Source organism: Hylobates moloch, unplaced genomic scaffold (assembly GCF_009828535.3).
Source record: "Hylobates moloch isolate HMO894 unplaced genomic scaffold, HMol_V3 SCAFFOLD_6, whole genome shotgun sequence".
Taxonomy (NCBI): domain Eukaryota; kingdom Metazoa; phylum Chordata; class Mammalia; order Primates; family Hylobatidae; genus Hylobates; species Hylobates moloch.
This window is the reverse complement of record NW_026652281.1, coordinates 21,130,659-21,149,563: the sequence shown is the minus strand read 5'-3', so window position 1 is coordinate 21,149,563 and position 18,905 is coordinate 21,130,659. Positions and strand designations below refer to the sequence as shown.

The 18,905-nt window shown below is 40.7% G+C and overlaps 1 protein-coding gene and 1 pseudogene across 1 annotated transcript in view; one reads left to right on the top strand and one right to left on the bottom strand.

The window, feature by feature from the left end:
• Positions 1–8,423: 8,423 nt before the first annotated feature.
• LOC116470515 (heterogeneous nuclear ribonucleoprotein K-like) lies at positions 8,424–12,570 on the bottom strand (annotated as a pseudogene).
• A 1,833-nt stretch (positions 12,571–14,403) lies between these two features.
• Positions 14,404–18,905, top strand: part of PRRC1 (proline rich coiled-coil 1) — a 38,798-nt gene continuing 34,296 nt past the window's right edge. Inside the window, exon 1 of the mRNA XM_032156536.2 lies at positions 14,404–14,524. The gene's annotated coding sequence lies outside the window, so the exon portion shown is untranslated. The remainder of the gene's footprint in view (positions 14,525–18,905) is intronic.

Sequence of the window (18,905 nt, the reverse complement as noted above, 5' to 3'; positions counted from 1 at the left end):
AAATTCTATGACTTCACATTCTTTTCATGTACCCACAAAGCACTGGAGTAAATTGACCATATTTTAGACCACAAATAAAACCTTAGTCAATTTTTCAAAATTAAAAGATGAAAATATGAATATAAGAAGTAAAAATATAACAGTAAATAAAAGCAAATCAATTCATAAGCTATTGGAAACAAGCCAGTTCAGTAAGGTGACTGGTTACAAAATTAATATTAAATAAATAGCCTTCCTATATGCAAGCAATAATCAATTAGAAAATGTAATAAAAGACTCTATCAATAATGGCAAGAAAAAAAGATTAAATACCTAAGAAAAGCTTATGAAAAATATTTGTATATATTTTTGCCAGGCACAATGGCATGTGCCAGTAGTTCCAGCTACTCAGGGGCTGAGGTGGGAGGATGACTTGAGTCCAAAAGTTCCAAGCCAGCCTACAAGTCAATGTAGTGAGACCCTATATATAAGACAATATAAATTAAAATGAATCTTTTTAATCTATATTTTAAAATATAGGATCCTCATAAAAATACCATCTGAGTTTTATTTTAATATAGATGAGCTTATTTTAAAGATATAATAAATTTTGCTCTAGAAAAAATTTATATATGGCAACATGCACGCACACACACACAAAGACAGAATTCATATCACAAAGAAGGCAAAATATTTGCAACATGCATTGCATATGTAGGTCTAATTTTCTTATGGTGTGAAGATCTCCCATAAACTAATTTTTAAAAATCAAGAAGATAATATAAGATGGAGATCACAGCAAAAGAAGCACAAATAACCTTAAACACATAAAATAATTTTACTCTTAATATGATAAACACACCTGTAAATTAGCAAAGATTCAAATCTTTGGTAACAAGCTGTAGTTGGAGAAGAAGTAGGGAAGCAGGCACTCATAGTTCACGGGTGAAAGTATAAACTGGTATGACATCAATGCAGAGCGATTTGGCGATATCCATTGAAATTCCAAAGACACATATCATTTGATCAAACAACTCTACTTTTGAGAACTTATTCTACAGATAATAGTTGCACATGTGTAAAATGAGACATATCTAAGTAGAATCAATATAGCATTGCTGGGATTAGCAAAAGATTAAAATTAACTAAATATTCAGAATTAATATAAGTTAAATAATTGGCAATCTACTCTATTCATGGAAGGTTTAGATAAGGAGGTAGAGTGGAAAGTTGAATGGGGCCATGTTAGTACAATCTGAAATCTAAGCTAAAGGATTTGGACTTTATACTGTAGTCAAGTGAGGGAAATCAAAGTTTTCAAGCAAGGATCATGTGGTCAGCCTGGTGGTGGTATGCAGAAATCTGAGTTGGGGTCAAGAGTTCCAGCATAGGCCTTAAATTTGCACCAGAGCTGTAGGGATGGTAAAGCCGTTGATGCAAAAGGCCATAGAAAGCTTTACAGTTTCGGAATTTTGATGACTATAGTTGGTGCAGGAGGGAGAGCTGTGGAGTATTATTTATAATTACTGCATAATAATGACAGTATTAATAAAATTAAAAAGGCAAAATCTGAAAATAGTTTCATGGATAAGGTAATTAATCTTTTAGCTGATTGCATTTGAGAAGATAGTGAGCTTTCTACATGGTTAGAAACTGGAACTGACATTCTTGAGAAAGATCAGAGAGAGAGATGTAGAATCAAGTGTTTCTGTTAAGGCTTTGAATGTAGATTCTTTCTCTTGTGTACAAGCAGGGAAGGTACAATTGGGTTTGCCATCTTGTAAAGAGCTATGCCAAGAGTCTGACCCTGATATGGTTTGGCTGTGTCCCCACCTAAATCTCATCTTGAATTGTAGCTCCCATAATTCCCTCGTGTTGTGTTGTGGGAGGGACCCAGTGGGAGATAATTGGACCATGGGGGGCAATTTCCCCCATACTGTTCTCGTGGTAGTGAAAAAGTCTCATGAGATCTAATGGTTTTATAAGCGGAAACCCTTTTTGCTTGGCTCTCATTCTCTTCTCTTGTCTGCCACCATGTGAGACTTGCCTTTTGCCTTCTGCCATGATTGTGAGGCCTCCCCAGGCACACGGAACTGTGAGTCCATTAAACCTCTTTCTTTTGTAAATTGCCCAGTCTCAGGTATGTCTTTATCAGCAGCATGAAAATGGACTAATACAGACCCTTTCTGTCTAATGTAGTGGTGGGGTGAAGGGAGATAGATGGGGGCACTGGGGCAGTGGCCGGTGCACATCTCTTGCAAGCCAAATGCTAAAAGTTAGTTGACTATGTACTGATTCCTGCCATTCTCGACTGGAGCAGAGGAACATGATTTAAGCCCTGGTGTCAGCTCTCATAAGTGTGCTTCTGGGGACAGCAGAAATAAAATGTGACAGAGTCAGCCCTTGTTAAATGATTCCAGTGCCTGATATTCACATGAAATAAGTATTTCTCAAATAAGAAGGTAGAGAGACCTAAAATAAAATAAATTTGGAAGAGATAAGCAGAAGTTAAAAGGAAGGTGGAGAACAGATTAATGCAGCATCATGAACCCAAAGAAAGAGAGAATCTTGAAAAGGAATGGCCTTTTTTTCCATAAAAGTAATAGTCAGGCCAGGTGTGGTGATTCACCCCTATAGTCCTAGCATTTTGGGAGGCCGAGGTGAGTGGATCACCTGAGGTCAGGAGTTCGAGGCCAGCCTGGCCAACATGGTGAAACCCCGTCTCTACTAAAAAGCAAAAAATTAGCCAGGCGTCGTGATGGGCACCTGTAATCCCAGCTACTCTGGAGGCTGAGGCAGGAGAATCCCTTGAACCCAGGAGGCAGAGGTTGCAGTGAGCCGAGATCATGCCACTGCACTCCAGCCTGAGTGACAGAGTGAGACTCTGTCTCAAAAAAAAAAAAAAAAGTAATAGTGTATGAAAAAATATAGAGAATAACAAAACCACCACGGATCTGTTTCCTGACTGCCAGCTGCAATGACTCTTCTCCCAATTACCCTTCTCTTTTCATACAGCACTGTGTAGTTACGCCATACAGTTTGTGTTCTCCCCATCATTTTCTGTGTACTTCTGTTATAGTATCTGGCATTTTTTATTCTTGCATTTTTTGTGCTTTGATACATATATTTCCTGCTGCCTGTAATCTCCTTTAGGGAAGGAATTAGTTCCTGTTATTTCTGGTATATGGCTTCCAGCGTAGTGCTTTACTTAATAAATGTTGGTCGTGTGAATATTTTGAAATATTTCCAGGAATTGTAGCTTCCAGAAATTTAAGCTGTGGGCAATGCCACATGCCTATGCATATAAATTATGGAAGGAATCTTAGCTCCCATCATAGATCAAATTCTGAGGCCAAGTTTAATTGACTCACATTAAGTAAAATGAATTTTATGTATGTGAAGGGAACGAAGAACTAAATTATCTCTGGAATATTTTTGATATGATGGGAGCAAAATTATGAGCCTTTTGGAAAAGAATGATAAGAGCACTCTGCAGCATCAGCAACTGCAGTGCACTGATGAAACTTTATGATCCTTGGTGCATTCATTTATTTATTCACTTAACGAAGATTGGCTGACTGCCTACTAAGTACTTGGGGCTAACATTGAGGATACAGTGGTGAATGAAACAGACAAACTTGCCCTTGAGTTCATAAGCTTCTATCTATGGAAGATGGACCGTAAACAAATAGATTTATATTGTAATATCAGGAAGTGCTCAGTGTTATGAAGAAAAATGAAGCAAGGTGTTCAGGGAAGGCCTCCCTGGGACAAATGATATGAGGAAACAGGACTCCATTCAGCAAGAGGGAGCAGCTGCAAAGAGCCCAAGGTGTGAGGGTGCTGGAAACAGCACTAGGCCAGGGCGATGGAACAGAGGGAGTGAGGGAAAGGGCGGTGGGAAGTGAGGGCTGAAGGCGGCGGGGGCAGGGATTGGGTCACGTGGGCCTTGCAGGCCATGGTAAAGCTCTGTGGAAAAGCACCATAGACAGGCAGACATGGAGCAAGTGGGCCGTTACAGTGCTAGTGAGATTTCCAAGTGACACTGGGTGAAGTCGGGGCTCAGGTGGCAGCAGGAGCGTTGAAGGGGCGTGGTCAAACACTGACTGTTTCCTCTGTGGAGCTGACAGAATTTGCTAAAGGACTGGATGTGGAGTGAGAGGGAAAGTTAGGAGTGAAGGAGGTCTCCAAGGTGTGTGTGTGTGTGTGTGTGTGTGTGTGTTTAAAATACACTTATTTTTAGAACAGCTTCAGATTCACAGAAAAGTTGAAAGGATAATACAGAGTTCCCATGTACCCCATACCCAATTTGCTTATTATTAATAACATCTTACATAAGTATGGCACGTTTGTTAGAAGTAATGAGCTAATATTGCTATATTTTTATTAACTAAAGCCCATACTTGTATTCAGTTTCCTTAGTTTTTACCTAATGCCTTTTTCTGTTCCAGGATCTCATGCAGGATACCACGGAGAGACCGAATACCCAGTGAGTAATGACAGACCCTATATAAAAACAGAGCTCTGACCCACAACCTGTAGCAACCAGTCCAGGAAGCTAAACAACAAGCCCTGTAGCAATTGGCCCCACATGGCCAGAACCTAATGACAGCTTCTGTAATTTTTGCCACAGCTTCCAACTTAGGACAAACTAAAGAAAGCCATTTAAGTCCCAAGTACTTAGGAGGCACTTGAGTGGTCGACCAAACTCTATTAAATGAATGACTGCACCCCTAACCCTGCTTCTGTTTGGCCCACCTACAGCTTCCCCATGATAAAAGCCTCCAATCTGAAGCTTCTCTTTTTCCCACTCTGAAGCTTTTCCAATGCTCTTGAGTCTCTGCCTTTGAGTTTCCACCAAATGCAAGTGATGGTGGCTACTCCACTGCTGTAGTAAGCTCTAAATAGCCTTTTCTTGCTCTAATTTAAGTTCTCTTTGTTTCTTTCCACAGCACAGTACATTTAGCTGTCATTGTCTCCTTAGGCTCCTCTTGGCTATGACAGTTTCTCAGGCTTCTCTTGTTTTTAATGACCATGACAGTTTTGAGGAATACTGGCCAGATATACTGTAGAATCTCTCTCTATTCTCATGATTACACTCGGATTATGGTTTTGAAGGAGGAAGACCACCGAGGAAAAGTGTCATTTTTATTACTTTATATCAAAAGTACATTCTCTCAACATGACTTATTGCTGGTGATGTTGGATTTGACCCAAGGTGTTTTTTGTCAGAGCAACTAGAAAAGCACTGTTGCCATTTACTGCGTAGGAAGAGTATAAGAGGGGCAGGATATTTTGGGGAAACACTGAGAGTTTTAATTAGTCTCCTGCTTAGACACCAAAGTGAAGCTGTTAAACAGTTGTAGAGTTTAGGAGAGAAGTTATGGTTGGACAGATAGAGATGGAAGTCATTAGCCTACAGATGTTGTTTAAGGCTGTGGACTGGCGAAGATCACTGGGAGCTTGAAAAGAAGTATAAGTACTACCTACTGGATCATTTCAACAGGAATTTTTACTACAAATAAGGATAGTTGTGTTTTTTCCATGTTAAAATTTTTTTTCTCTCTTTTTACATTGTTATTTTAAATGAAAAGGCTTCCATCTCACTACTTCAGTGTGCTGGCTATGTTACTTTGTACATGTCCTTTATCAGGTTAATGATTGCTTCTATTCCTAGTTTAACAAGAGTTACGAATAAGAGTTCAATTTTATCAAATGTTTTTAACTGCATCTACTGGTATTATCAGATTCCTTTTCTTTTTAAATTTGTTAAATCATCAATAAATTTTTCTGAAGTAGGACCACTCTTCTATTCCTGGGGAGAAAACAACCTTACTTTGTCACAATGTATATCATCAATCATCATCATCACTATCACCCAATTCAATTTTCTAACATTTCATCTAGAATTTTTTTTTCTTTTTCTTTTTCTTTTTTTGTTTGCAGGGCTAACTCCCAGGCAGTGTGCCCAGAGTCAGCCTTTTCATCTATGTTTATAAGGAAGAATGTCTTATTTTCTTTTGTCTAGTTAGGAAGCTAACCATAATGAAGGCTCACTGCAGAAGTCATTTAACTATCCCTCACTCATCAGCGGAGGAAATTAAAGCTCAGAGAAGGTAACCCTCAGACAAGAGTTGCTTTGTTAATTAGTGGCAGAAGCTGTGCTAGATTCCTAATCTAGTGTATTTTCCACCTAACCCTGCTGACCTGCTTAGAAGCAGTTCTATGAGATAGGAAGCCGAAGGACACCACATGGCTGTTCCCATGCAGCTGGTTTGATTGGGGAGTTACATAAATTGGACTCATTCACCTCACAGGCTCTGTTGTCAAAATTTCACTTCTAAGCATTAAAGAAATGCTGAATTGACAAAAGAAAAAGCACATGGCCCTGAGCTTTAAATATTGCTTGAAAATGAAGGTGCTTGTAGAAACAATTGTGTTATGTTTCCTTTTCTAAACTATCATAAAAATTAAAAGGGAAAAGTGGAATGTTCTGTGAATTAAAAGTCTTGAGAAACACTACTACAGATATAAATATTTAGGAGGTATCATGCATTGAGAGCTATTGCTTGAAGTTATGCAAACTTTTAACTTTGTAAAAACACAAAATTCTAGAAAACAATTAGAATACTTTGCAATATGTTATTGCATATTAACAGGGATTCCTTGGCCAGAGAACTAATTTTAGTGGCATGGTTTCTTATTCAAAGGAAAATTCCAAATTTTTCAAAAGAAACATTTGTTCTGTCTCCTACAAGAATATTCTTAGTGAACTCATATTTGGAGGAGAAAAAAGATGATTATGAAGACGTTTTGCAATGTGTGTGCTGCACATGAATCTTAATAGAAAATTCAACTAAATTCAAAACATGTTTGTAGCACTCACTCATGTAAAAATTTGAATGTAGTGGTATTCTAAACCCCAAGTTACTACCATCAAGGAGCTCATAAATAATAGAGAATATAAGCATGTACAGCCAACAATACTACAATGTAAAAAGATTTTATGGTAGAAGAAAACTTTGAGCAAGTCCTTGAAAAGTGAAGAAAACCTATTAGTAGAAGGTGGAAAGGGAAAAACATGCTTCAGGTAAAGGGATTGATAGGGGCAAAGGTGCACGGCTTCAGGCTTCAGTAGGGCAGATTCTTGCAGTGGGTGCCTGGGAAATATGGAGCAGGATGTAGGAAAAGGAGAAGAGTCTAGAAAGCAAGAGTAAGTGGAGTTTTTAAGATTTTACCATGTGAGCAAGAAGGAGTCATAGATGTTTTCATAAATATGTATTTGAGAAAAATAATTGAATTTGCTCTTCTTTTTTTTTTTTTTTTTTACAATTTAAGATTACTGTATCTCCTTGTAAGAGGAAGGTTTCAATAAATTTTACAGGTGTCAATCAACCCTTGTTCAAATTGGTCACATATCAAGTCTAGCATCATGGGTGTTTTATTTTTTTCCACGTGAATTTTAACTATCATTACAAATGTCAATATACTACGCAAAACATCCAGAGGAACTTTTTTCATCTTTTTTTGAATTGTACACAAACATTTCCTACATAATCCAACATACAACAGAGAAATGGCACATCTTTTTCTTTCAATTTGCATACAATGGAAAAACAAGTATATATATATATTTTATAAAGTTTAATAAGACATTAAAGTAAGTTGACAGTTTATAGGTGAGAAATTATCTAATAAAAATAATCAATTTTTTTCAGCATCAGTCACTTCCATAACCAAGTGTTATTCTGATTAATAAAACTTGCTGTCAATCAGAATTCTGGTATATACTCATACCATTACTCAATTTGTAGTACTGCTCCCCACTTTAGTTCTTCACAACCACTAACAGAGAAAATTGTTGAAAAGCAGGGGCAAGCATTTGCAAAAACAAACAAAAAATCCCCAGCTTATTATAAGCATGAATATGTATGATGGAATTTCTTCCCAGCAATAGGCTTTCAAACCATCAAGAAATCACCAGAACTAAGTTTGCAGAGTTATTTTGCCTGTGTCCAAGAAGAGATGCACTTATATATCCAACAGAGGAGCTGAAAATCAAACTTAGTGTTAGTTTGGGAGTGGAGAAATTCAGCCACCATTTTAAAATGACTGTCTTAAAAAAAATGACCACAAAAAATAGGTTCACTAAATTTATTTTAAAAATCATAAAATGTTTCTTTAAAAAGAGTATTACATTCTGCACACTGCTCTGAACAGATGCCAGGGACATGGGGACTATTGTTACTTTTCTTCCCTGTCCCATCCCCCAAATGTTACAGTGACCACAAAGCAAGGTGTTCACAATAATTACATGGGGGAAATTTTTTTTAAACCACCAACAATAACAAAAAATAAAATCCACTCACTCTGCTGCTGTTTCAAAATGACCTTCCCACAAACCTGTTTGTAAGGATTAAAAATTACATGTAATGAACACCAAATTAACTACACTTCAAACCAGAAACCCACGAACAGGGAATAGTTACTTGCGCAGTAATAATAGGTCCACCAAGATCACCATATGAGCCACCAACCCCTGCATAGGAATAATCATATCCGGAGCCACCCTGTGGTTCATAAGCCATCTGCCATTCTGATGGGCTCCACGTATCTATTGCAGAGTTCCAAGTTTCATCGGGACTGAAACCAACTATGCCATCATAACAGTCTCCAGGTCTCCCTCTTCTGTCATAGGCCATTAGGTCTCCCCCTCTAGGTGGTGGTGGTGAAGAGGAAGATTCCAAGCTCTGCTACCACCCCGGCCACCTCGTCCAGTAGTAGGAGGAGGTGGTCCTCGATGAGGGCTCATATCTCTTCTAGATGGAAGCATGGGACGCCCACCCCAACCAGGAGGCATTCTGTCAAAACCACCTCTTCCCCACATCGGAAATCCCACTGGGCTTCCAGGGCGGTCATCAAACATCATCGTAAAACCACCATAATCATAGGTTTCATTGTAAAAACCGGGATCATAAGGCTGTGCAGGTCCTTTGATGGGAGACTCAGATATAAGATCAAGGATGATCTTTATGCACTCTACAACCCTATTGGGTTTTCCTGCAATAAGAACAACTCTGTCAGTGGGATGAGAACAGCATTCCTAGAAAAGCTTGATGGTTGTTTGAGTGTTCTTTCAAAGTTCTTTGATTTTAGCACCTTTGACCCCAATATTCCTCCTGCTAGACTCTGACAAATCAACAGCTTCAACTTGCACTCAAAGTCTCTTCCTTTATAGCGTTGGTAATTTAAGCATTCCACAGCATCAGATTCCAGCAGGAGCTGGCTGGTTGCAGTGAGTAATGGCAACTGCAGGCCCTCTTCCAAGGTAGGGATGATTTTCTTTAGAATTTCTCCAATTGTTTCAATATCAGCACTGACACTCAGTATGCACTCGGGGCCACTGCTGTCTGGGACCAAAACACTGGCATTGTAGTCTACACAGGGAGCCTTAATATTCTTGCCTCCTTTTCCAATCACTGCCCCAGCATTCTTGTTCTGAAGCAGAATGTGTAATTCAACCATCTCATCAGTGTTTCTAGATCTTTTCAACGCTTGTTCCTCTTCCATATCTTCTGCAGGGCATTTACCAAATTCACCATTGGTTTCAGTGTTAGGGAAAGTTTCTTCTGGCTGTTCAGTTTCCACTTGTATTAAAGGGACACACCAAGCTATAGGCCACGAACAAGTGGGACACAGGCCGAGTTTGCTCTTCTTTAAGGAAAATTAAAATAGACTCTAGTGATGATTATGTGTGTGGGGGCAAAGGACAGGTATTGAAATTTTCACACTAAACTCGTATAAAAATGAGTGACTTCTTGATATCTCTGTAACAGGATAACCCATAAATTCTACTGTCCACATTGGAACATTTTTTAGAATAAGAGGTGGGTACTTTAAAAAAATCATGCTGGGACAACAACCCTAAAGCGGGAGTGTCCCAGACAAATTGAGAGGTAGGGTCCCACTATATCTTATTACATTTCCTTTAGTTGAAAGCAAACAAGCAAACAAACCTTGATTTGGAAGTTACAATTCAGACTCAACCAAATAAAGGTCCTTTTGGTTTAAAATAGTTATTAGGAGATGAAGATGAATATTTAGGCAATTTTAAACTCAAAGAATAAGAGCTAAAACTGTGAGTTAGGCACTGTGCTAAGCACTCCACACCTATTAAGTAATTTAATCTTCATACAAAAACCATGAGGTAGGTATTAATATGACTATTTGCTCCACTTTATAGGTGTAGAAATGGAGAGACTGTGTTTTAAGTGAAAGGTCCAAGGTTAGCTGGTGACCCAGCAGAGCCAAGATTCCAATCCAGGTTTTTTGGTGCCAGCTGATGTCCTAGTCCATGCTACATTGCCTCTCACACTCTAAGCTTCAGGTCACTTGCCTCCTAAATTTGAATTTCAAATGAACAATAATTTCTTTTTTTAGAACAAGTGTGTCCTATGCAACGTTTGAGACAAGGCTCCTCCTTCTTCCTGGTTGCCAAAGGAGCTTACTTATCCTCGGCATGGTTGAGTGCTGAGTGTGGGTGTGGGCTTCTGATCTCTATGTCTCAGTCAGTACCCTTGGCATTATTTGCTGAAGTGTTCTTTTTGGTTGTATAACTCACAGCCTGTTCTCACAGCCTGGTCTCCCAGCAGAGCCCATCATTTCTCAAGCCAGAATCAGCTCTGCCTCTACTCCTGGTTATGTTGCAGATACCTAGTCTCGGCCTCATCTCTTATCCGCCTGGAAATATTCATATGATTATTTTTGAATGTTTGCATATTCATATGAATATTATGAACATTAAGGACTATCTTAAGAATATTTAAGAATAGGCCGGGCATGATGGCTCAGCCTGTAATCCCAGCACTTTGGGAGGCCAAGGCAGGCGGATCACGAGGTCAAGAGATCGAGACCATCCTGGCCAACATGGTGAAACCCCATCTCTACTAAAAATACAAAAATTAGCTGGGTGTGGTGGCGGGAGCCTGTAGTCCCAGTTACTCTGGAGGCTGAGGCAGGAGAATCGCTTGAACCCGGGAGGCGGAGGTTGCAGTGAGCCAAGATTGCGCCACTGCACTCCAGCCTGGCAACAGAGTGAGACTCCATCTCAAAAACAAAACAAAACAAAACAAAAACAAAAAAACCAAGAATATTTAAGAATAGACCTAATAAACCTGATTTGGGCTAGAAAAAAAGCCTCAACTCAAATAGGAAAGTGTTTTTTTGTTTGCCTATGTTCGTGAGCAAGTAAAGCAAAATTCCACCATAGCACTTGCTCACTCATTACAGCTCACAAATGAATTCTATCATATATTAGAGAATTCCTACAAGGAAGAATTTGATGAGTTGTTAGCAATGACTGAAAAAATAACAAACTAAGCAGCTTTTCATTCTGCCATAATTTTCCATTGACTCTCTTCATTGTCTGCCACCTAAGAAGAAATCTTCTTACCTTACCACCCACAAAGCAGGCAAGCAGTTGAGGTACAGCCTAAGGATTCTACGTTCCAACTCCAGCTCTATGCACCATTTTCATAGCCTTAGTTTCCATGTTTCTAATACTGGAATAATAATACCTGCCACACAAAGTTCTTTTGAAGTTCAAATGAAAAGTGGTAAGTAAAACATAAAATATAGTAAATGTAAATCAAGGTTAACTTCAAAGCTCATCTTACCTCATTGTCCATGTAGTGGGTTGAATAGTGCCCACCCCCCAAAAAAGATATGCCCACCTGGAACTTGTTACTGTGAACTTATTTGGAAACAGGATCTTCATAAGACCTACAAATATATTGAGATGATATCATTCTGGATTTAGGGTGGGCCCTAGGCGGAATGAGTATGCACTTTTAAGGAAGTATGCTTATAAGAGAAAGGCAGAAGGAGATTTGAGACACGAAGACATGGCAGGGAATGCCATGTGGAGACAGAGGCAGAGATTGGAGGTGTGCTGGCACAGAGGCAGAGATTGCAGGTATGCTGGCACAGGCCAAAGAACACCTGGAGCCACCAGAAGCTAGAAGGGACAAGGAAGGATTCTCCACTCAAGCCTTTGGAGAGGCCCTGCTGACACCTTGATTTTGGACTTCTAGCCCCCAGAACTGTGAAGGAATCAATTTCTGTTGTTTTTAGCCAACGAAAACATTAGTTGCAGTAATTTGTTGTGATAATCTTAGGAAACGAATGCAGCTTACTGCCAACCCATCAGTAAATCATAACAGCTCCATCTTCAAAATACATCCAGACCGTGTGGGACACTAAGCCATCATCATCTCATTACTGGTCATCCTGCATTCGTCCTCACATGGCCTGCAGTCACACAGCAATCAGAGTGTGATCAGAAATTGATGTCAAATCTTGTCAGTTCTCTGCTCAAAACCCTCCACGTGCTTCTCATTTCTCTCAGAATGTGATCAAAGGCTTTCTCACGACCCACAAGGCTAGACACGATCTGACCCCACTCCCTGTCCTCTCTTCTTTACCACTCTCACAGTCCTGCTTCCCTGTTGTCTGCGCACATGTCAAGCACACTCCCTCCTTAAGTCCTTGCATGCTCTTCCTTCTGTCCGGATAAGCACACGCTTGCTGCATTACATGTCTCTGCTCACATCTCACCTATTCAGAGAAGCCTTGCCCATTCATCCTATCTGAAGTGGTCTACTCCAATTACTGTCAATATTACATCACTCTTTGTTGACTCCTCAAACTGCACATCACAAACAGTACTTACTTTATTTTCCTGTTCCTACCATCTCTCCTATTATAAAGGTCGCTCCCTAGGTATCAAGACCTTGTCTGTCTTGTTCATTACTGCATTTCCAGTACCAATGCTCAGCACATTGCAGCCACTAGTAAATATTTGCTGAAAGGATGGAGAAACCAACATACCTTATAGCTATTAAGGGTGTTGACCAGAAAGGATGAAGATGGTATCTGTCTTTAGCACCACCCCAAACAGCACGATCCGGACAGTAACCTGGATCTCAACCTACACACATTCTTAGAGGATAGGAGTCACCACCAAAGAAAACCACCCATGGTAGTTGCACAGTGAGATCTGAAGTCAGAGCATTGCTACATAGTATTAACTTTTCAGTGAGTTATTTTAGAATGCTTACAACTTTGAAGTTCAAGAGATAGATTAATGTTAAATCTCCAAATGAGTTCCTGAAAAAAAATTGAGAACAACAAAAACAATTTTTTATATCTTTAATGCTAAGCAATTTAAAAAATGTTTTCGGACAGGTGCGGTGGCTCACGCCTGTAATCCCAGCACTTTGGGAGGCCGAGGTCAGGAGTCTGAGACCAGCCTGGCCAAAATGGTGAAACCCTGTCTCTACAAAAAGTACAAAAATTAGCTGAGCGTGATGGCGTGTGCCTGTAATCCCAGCTACTCGGGAGGCTGAGGCAGGAGAATCGTTTGAACCCGAGAGGCAGAGGTTGCAGTGAGCCGAGATGGCGCCATTGCACTCAAGCCTGGGTGACAGGGCAAGACGCCGTCTAAAAAGAAAAAAGTTTAAAAAGTTTTCATATGCTCTATTTTATTTGAGTCTGTCACCTGCCTGAGTTAGGGATGGTGGATAGTATTATTCTCAGTTTGCAGGTAGAAATATGGAGACTTATGGAGACTAAGTGACCTGTACAAGGGCAGGCAACCGCACAACTGGCATTAGAATAGTCTCAAACTCAAATCAAGACTTCTGATTTGAAGTTCCTTATTTTCCTCTATCGCACTCTATTAATTTATTTAATGTACATTATTGAACACCAACTATTTCAGGTACTGTGTTAGGTGCAGCATATAATAAGAAAGTTGATAATCTGTCTACTATTTTACAATTAAAAAAAGAATGTGCAATACATGTACTTGGGGAAAAATTCAGTACAGTAACTGCTACTCTTCTCTCCTCTCCCTCTTCTCCTAATCCCTCTCTCCTGATATAATCACTGTTATCTGGAAATCTTTGACTATACAGGCTAAGTCCCCTGTATCTGCCGCGAGGTCCTTCCTGCAGGTGCTGACTGGACTAGCTGACGTTGGCTAGATGACCACCAACCAGATGACCTTGGCTAACTGATCGTTATCCCTTGGGCCGCTGTGGCATAGGATGAGTGAGCTACGCCTGGTAACAAGAGTGCCACTCTCGTGTAAGGGGGCTGCTAAGTAGAAAGGAGGCCAGCCCTTTGGAGAATGTTTCTAGAGGGTGTGGGCAGAACCAAGTCTCGGTGGTTAGGAAGATCTTGGCACCAAAGTTTAACTGGCAGCGTCCAGGCCGGGTTCACAGTGCATGGGACAGGCGGGGCGGGGCGATGCGGAGGCGGGGCGGGGCGGGGCGATGCGGGGCGGGGCGACGCGGCGCGGCGCGCGGCCGACGTGGCAGCCGCAGGAGCATGCGCCGCCAGTGGCCATCTTGTAGGCGGGGACGCGCCGAGGTGAGTTTCAGTGCGCGCCTTCGTTGTTTTCTCCAAGTTGTAGTTCTACGTCGCGACCTCCCTATCATACCACACTCTTCAGCGACCACGCAGGCACTTTCGCGGTCCCCAGGTGAGCGCCAGGTGGCTCCGACGCGCGTGTATGAGGGGGGTGGCATGGCATGGTTTGCAGGCGCCAGAGCCAGACCCCGAGGGACGGCGTCCCTGGAAGGTGGGAGGGCCGGCCGGCGCCGCTGGACGCCGATGTCGTTTGCGAGCCCCCTACTCCTGTGGTCCAGGCGCAGCTGTGGCGGCGTGCGGGGTGCAGCAGGCAGGAGTGCACATTGCAGGGTGAGCAGTTTCCGCTGGGGATGGCACGGTGGGCGCGGTTCGAGGGTCTCGCTCTGCGACACTTTGCTCCTGTCCAAGGACCAAAGCAGGAGCGCCCTGGCCCTCTGTCCCCACCTTCCAGTGCGCTGACTTTAGGAGAGACTGGCGGCAAGCGCCGGCGGACCTTAGCCCGGCCCTGTCTGGCCTGGCGACGTGGCAGAGCCTGAGGGGAAGCCGCTGTCTCCTGAAACAGGATTTCGGCCGCTGTGACCCTGGAGAGGCCCAGGAGGCTCGAGAGTCATCACACCAGGACCGGCAATGAAAGGAAGCTTATTTTCCCTGAGGTTACCCCATCGGTGCTTAGCGCCGCTTGGGAGAGTTTTTGCATTCTCTTGTTTCTTTGTTTGGTCTTGGGACCTGCTTCAGGCAAATTTGCAGGATAGCACATTTCCTAGATTGACAGAGTTTATAGCCAATAGTGTTTTTGTCATTCGAAGTAGTTATTTTGAGAGACAACGTGCATTTCTGGGATCGTGACGCATCTTGGCATTGAGTCTTTCTCCTTCCTGTGCAGCCACTGTTTAATTCAGTGAAAATTTATAAAATTTTATTTTGGGGTCAGATTAGGCTCTAGCTAGCGCTCACTGTCTGGTAGTAGAGACAATCTTGTGGCACGAGTAGGTCAGCAGTAATTGCTCTTAATGCTTTAAAGTTTATCAAAGCTTCACTATTCCATTTCTTGTAAACTTGTAAATAGCCATCCACTTTTTCTTTCTTTCTTTCTTTCTTTTTTTTAACAGAAAAACCAAAGCATAAGCAAATTGGAACAACAGGGTCTAGCTAGACTGAGAACTCAGTTTTCCAAACCGTTTTCTTCACTTTTTCTTTAGTGTTACTACATGAATAGTACTTTTCGTGACAAGACTTGAGCCCTAAAACAGTTACCAACTCTGACACTTCAGTGTTGTTTTATCATAATAGGTTTTTTTAGTAGAAGGCATTATGTTTATGCATGTAAAAAAAAATTTACCAGTATTGCCATTACGCCAGTTTTCATATAGTAAGACATTAAAGACAAAGAAATTGATTATTTATTCCACTTAATGGCTTTATATTCATTGTACAGTTTCTTTTGCAGACACATTTGTTAATATTAGGGATTCTCTTACAATAGGACTTCTATTAGTCATTGTAAGGATTGGGGAGCATCTGTAGTAGAAGGGTGAATGACCAATAAAAAAATGAAATGAAGAAAAGAGGTAGCCTTGGTTGAGGAGTGGTAAAATCTCCAAAGGGGCGTTTCTGTCTCAGGTTATTTACCTTCGATGTATAGGTACTGAATGAAAGGATTCAGCCTCCCTGGATCCCTGTTCTCTACTTAGTGCCATAGATCTTTCCTACGTTCACAGCCAAACTTTTTGAAAGTGTTATGCGTGTTAGTCTCGCCTGCCACTGCTCGATTCAGTTTACACTGGAATCTTTCTCCACTCTTTACATGAAAACCACTCTCCCTAAATTCATCTCCAGTTTGGCAGATCCGTTGAACTTCTCAGATAGTATCCTATTTGGCTTCTCTGCAGCATTAATACTGTTGCCCATTCATACTGCGCAACACTAGCTTTTGGACACCACAGTCTCCTGGTTTTCTTCCTTTCTTTTAGCTTATCTCTTATTCTCTGCAAACTTGTCTTCCATCTTACTATACCAATAATTGGTTTTACATCATATTCTCTTTTCTCTTGGTATTCTCTTACATAATCTCATCTGAAAACATGACGTTAGACTATCAGTACACTGATGACACCCACATTTATGTGGTTGCTAAGCTCCAGACCAAGTCAGTGTCTCTACTTAGATGTTCGTTTCAAGGAACTTAAACAGCATGTCAAAGACTACACGTTTTATGATTTCCCCCATCTGACTCCCCCAGAAAGAACATCAAATACATTGGCCTTCTGCAGTGTTTCCTATCTTTGTGCATGGCACCACCATCTATCTAGTTGTGCAAGTCATGCCTCCTTTCCCTTCCTCCATACCCAGTCAGTCACAGAATTTTGCCACCTAATCTTGTCTTGATCTTATTTACTTTTCTCCATCTCCACTGTCATCACTTGAGTCTAGGTCAGAGTTTTTCAACTTTGGCACTGTTGACATTTGGGGACACTTAATTCTTGCGTGTAGGCTGTGCATTGGAGGATTTTTAGTAGTATTCCTAACCTCTTCCTGCTATATACCAGTAGCAGCCTTCTAGTTGTGACAATAAAAAATGTCTTGGACATTGCCAAGTGACCCCTTGGGGGCAAAATCAGCCCCTCCCACTGTGAAAATCATTAGTCTAGGTTGTTACTAACTTCTGTTGGAACTACTTCTGTATCTTCCTTAATGGCCTGTCTGCATCTGCTCTGTCTGCCCCATGGCCCAGGCTGCATACTTTGTTCAGATCTTTTCAAAAAATAAATATGAATTGCTAATAACTGGAATCAGCCTAAATGTCCTTCAACAGATATATTTATACAATGGAATACTATTCAGCAATAAAAAGGAACCCACTTGATATATGCAGCAGCTTGGATGAATCTCAAGAACATTATTCTGAGTGGAAAAAAAGCCAGTTTCAAAAGGTTATATGCTGTATGATTCGATTTATGTAACATTCATAGAATGAGAAAATGATAGAAAACAGAGCAGTGTTTGCCAGGGCTTATGGTTGATGGGAAGGTAGATAAAGGAAGAGCATGAGGAAGTTTCTTTTTAGTGATGGAGTGGTTCTATACCTGGTTGAGGTGGTGGCTATACGAGATTGTGCATATGATGAAACTTCATAGAACTATGCACATACACACACACAGTAAATGTAAAAACGTGAAATACAAATAAGATCTATAGTTAATAGTATTGTACCAATGTCAATTTCATGGTTTTGATCATTGTAGTGTAGTGTAGTTACGTAAGATGCTGTTACTGAGAGAAGCTGGGTTTGGGGTACTCAAGAACTCTGCTGTTTTTACCTCTTTTTTTTTGAATCTAAAATTCCTTCAAAACAGGTAAAACAAAAGACAGTTATGCCACCCTCAGCTTGAATGCCTTACAATTGTAGGATATGATAAATTTCTCTTCATAGGTTTTAGCCTGTAAATTGTTAAGTACAATGAGTTCTGAGATCCTCTCCACAGAACCAATGTATCAGTATGTTCAGCTCCCCTGTTCTTTGTTATTCATTTTAAAGTGTAAATTCCTAGTTCTTTATTTCTCCTTGCCCCTAGTTTCAGTAAACAGCCCCCTTCTAACCTCTATCAACTGCTCTGACCTTAGTCACCCTTGGTCACCTGCTCTGTTCGTAGTCATTCTGGGTCACCTATTCTGTAACCATCCTTCCCGCCAAACTACTCAACCTGCTGCTCTGGCTCATACCCCTGCTCTCTTTAAAATAGCCAATTGGAATTAGCTTAGACCCTGTGGTCCAACCCTAGCCAGTGGGGGAAAGACACAGTAGTAGGGACTAACTGTGTTAGGATAAGAACCCCTTCCCCTCCCTTGTGCAGGTGTACTCTTGACATTGCTCCATCTGTGAGACACACCCTTCTATAGAAGTAAAATTGCTTTGCTGAGAAAATTAAATTTATGTTCGAGTGCTATTTCTTTTGTGGCACTGAAAATTTATTTCTAACACAATGACACTCTGTTCTTTAAAAACCCAAGTTTTTTAACCTGGTTTATGAGGCTGAACACCTTCTGGGCTTCTGTCTGTCCCTCCAGTCCTGATTCTTCTTTCTCGCCCTTCACATGGATTTTCTTGAATGTGTCTTGTTCTTCCCACTCAGTTGGTAGATATATTTGCTATATATTCACTTTTTCTGGACTCTGCCTTTCTTCCCTTGCCTAATTAAGTTCTTATCCTTCAAATCTCGGTTCATTTGAAGGATGACTTATTTGGGGAACCCTTTCCTTACCTCCAAGTCAAAATCATATTTCTGTCAAACAAAACTGTTCTTACCCTCAGAGCACATAATTCAGCTACCATTCAGTGTAAAGTGGTTTATTATTTTATTGTTTCCTGTACTAGGCTATAAGTATCCTATTTGTTTTTGCTAATCACTGTTATTTCCTGAGGCACCAATATAGTGCTTGTCAAGCAGTTGACCTTCACTAAAAACTTATTAAATGAATAAAAATATTAAAAACCA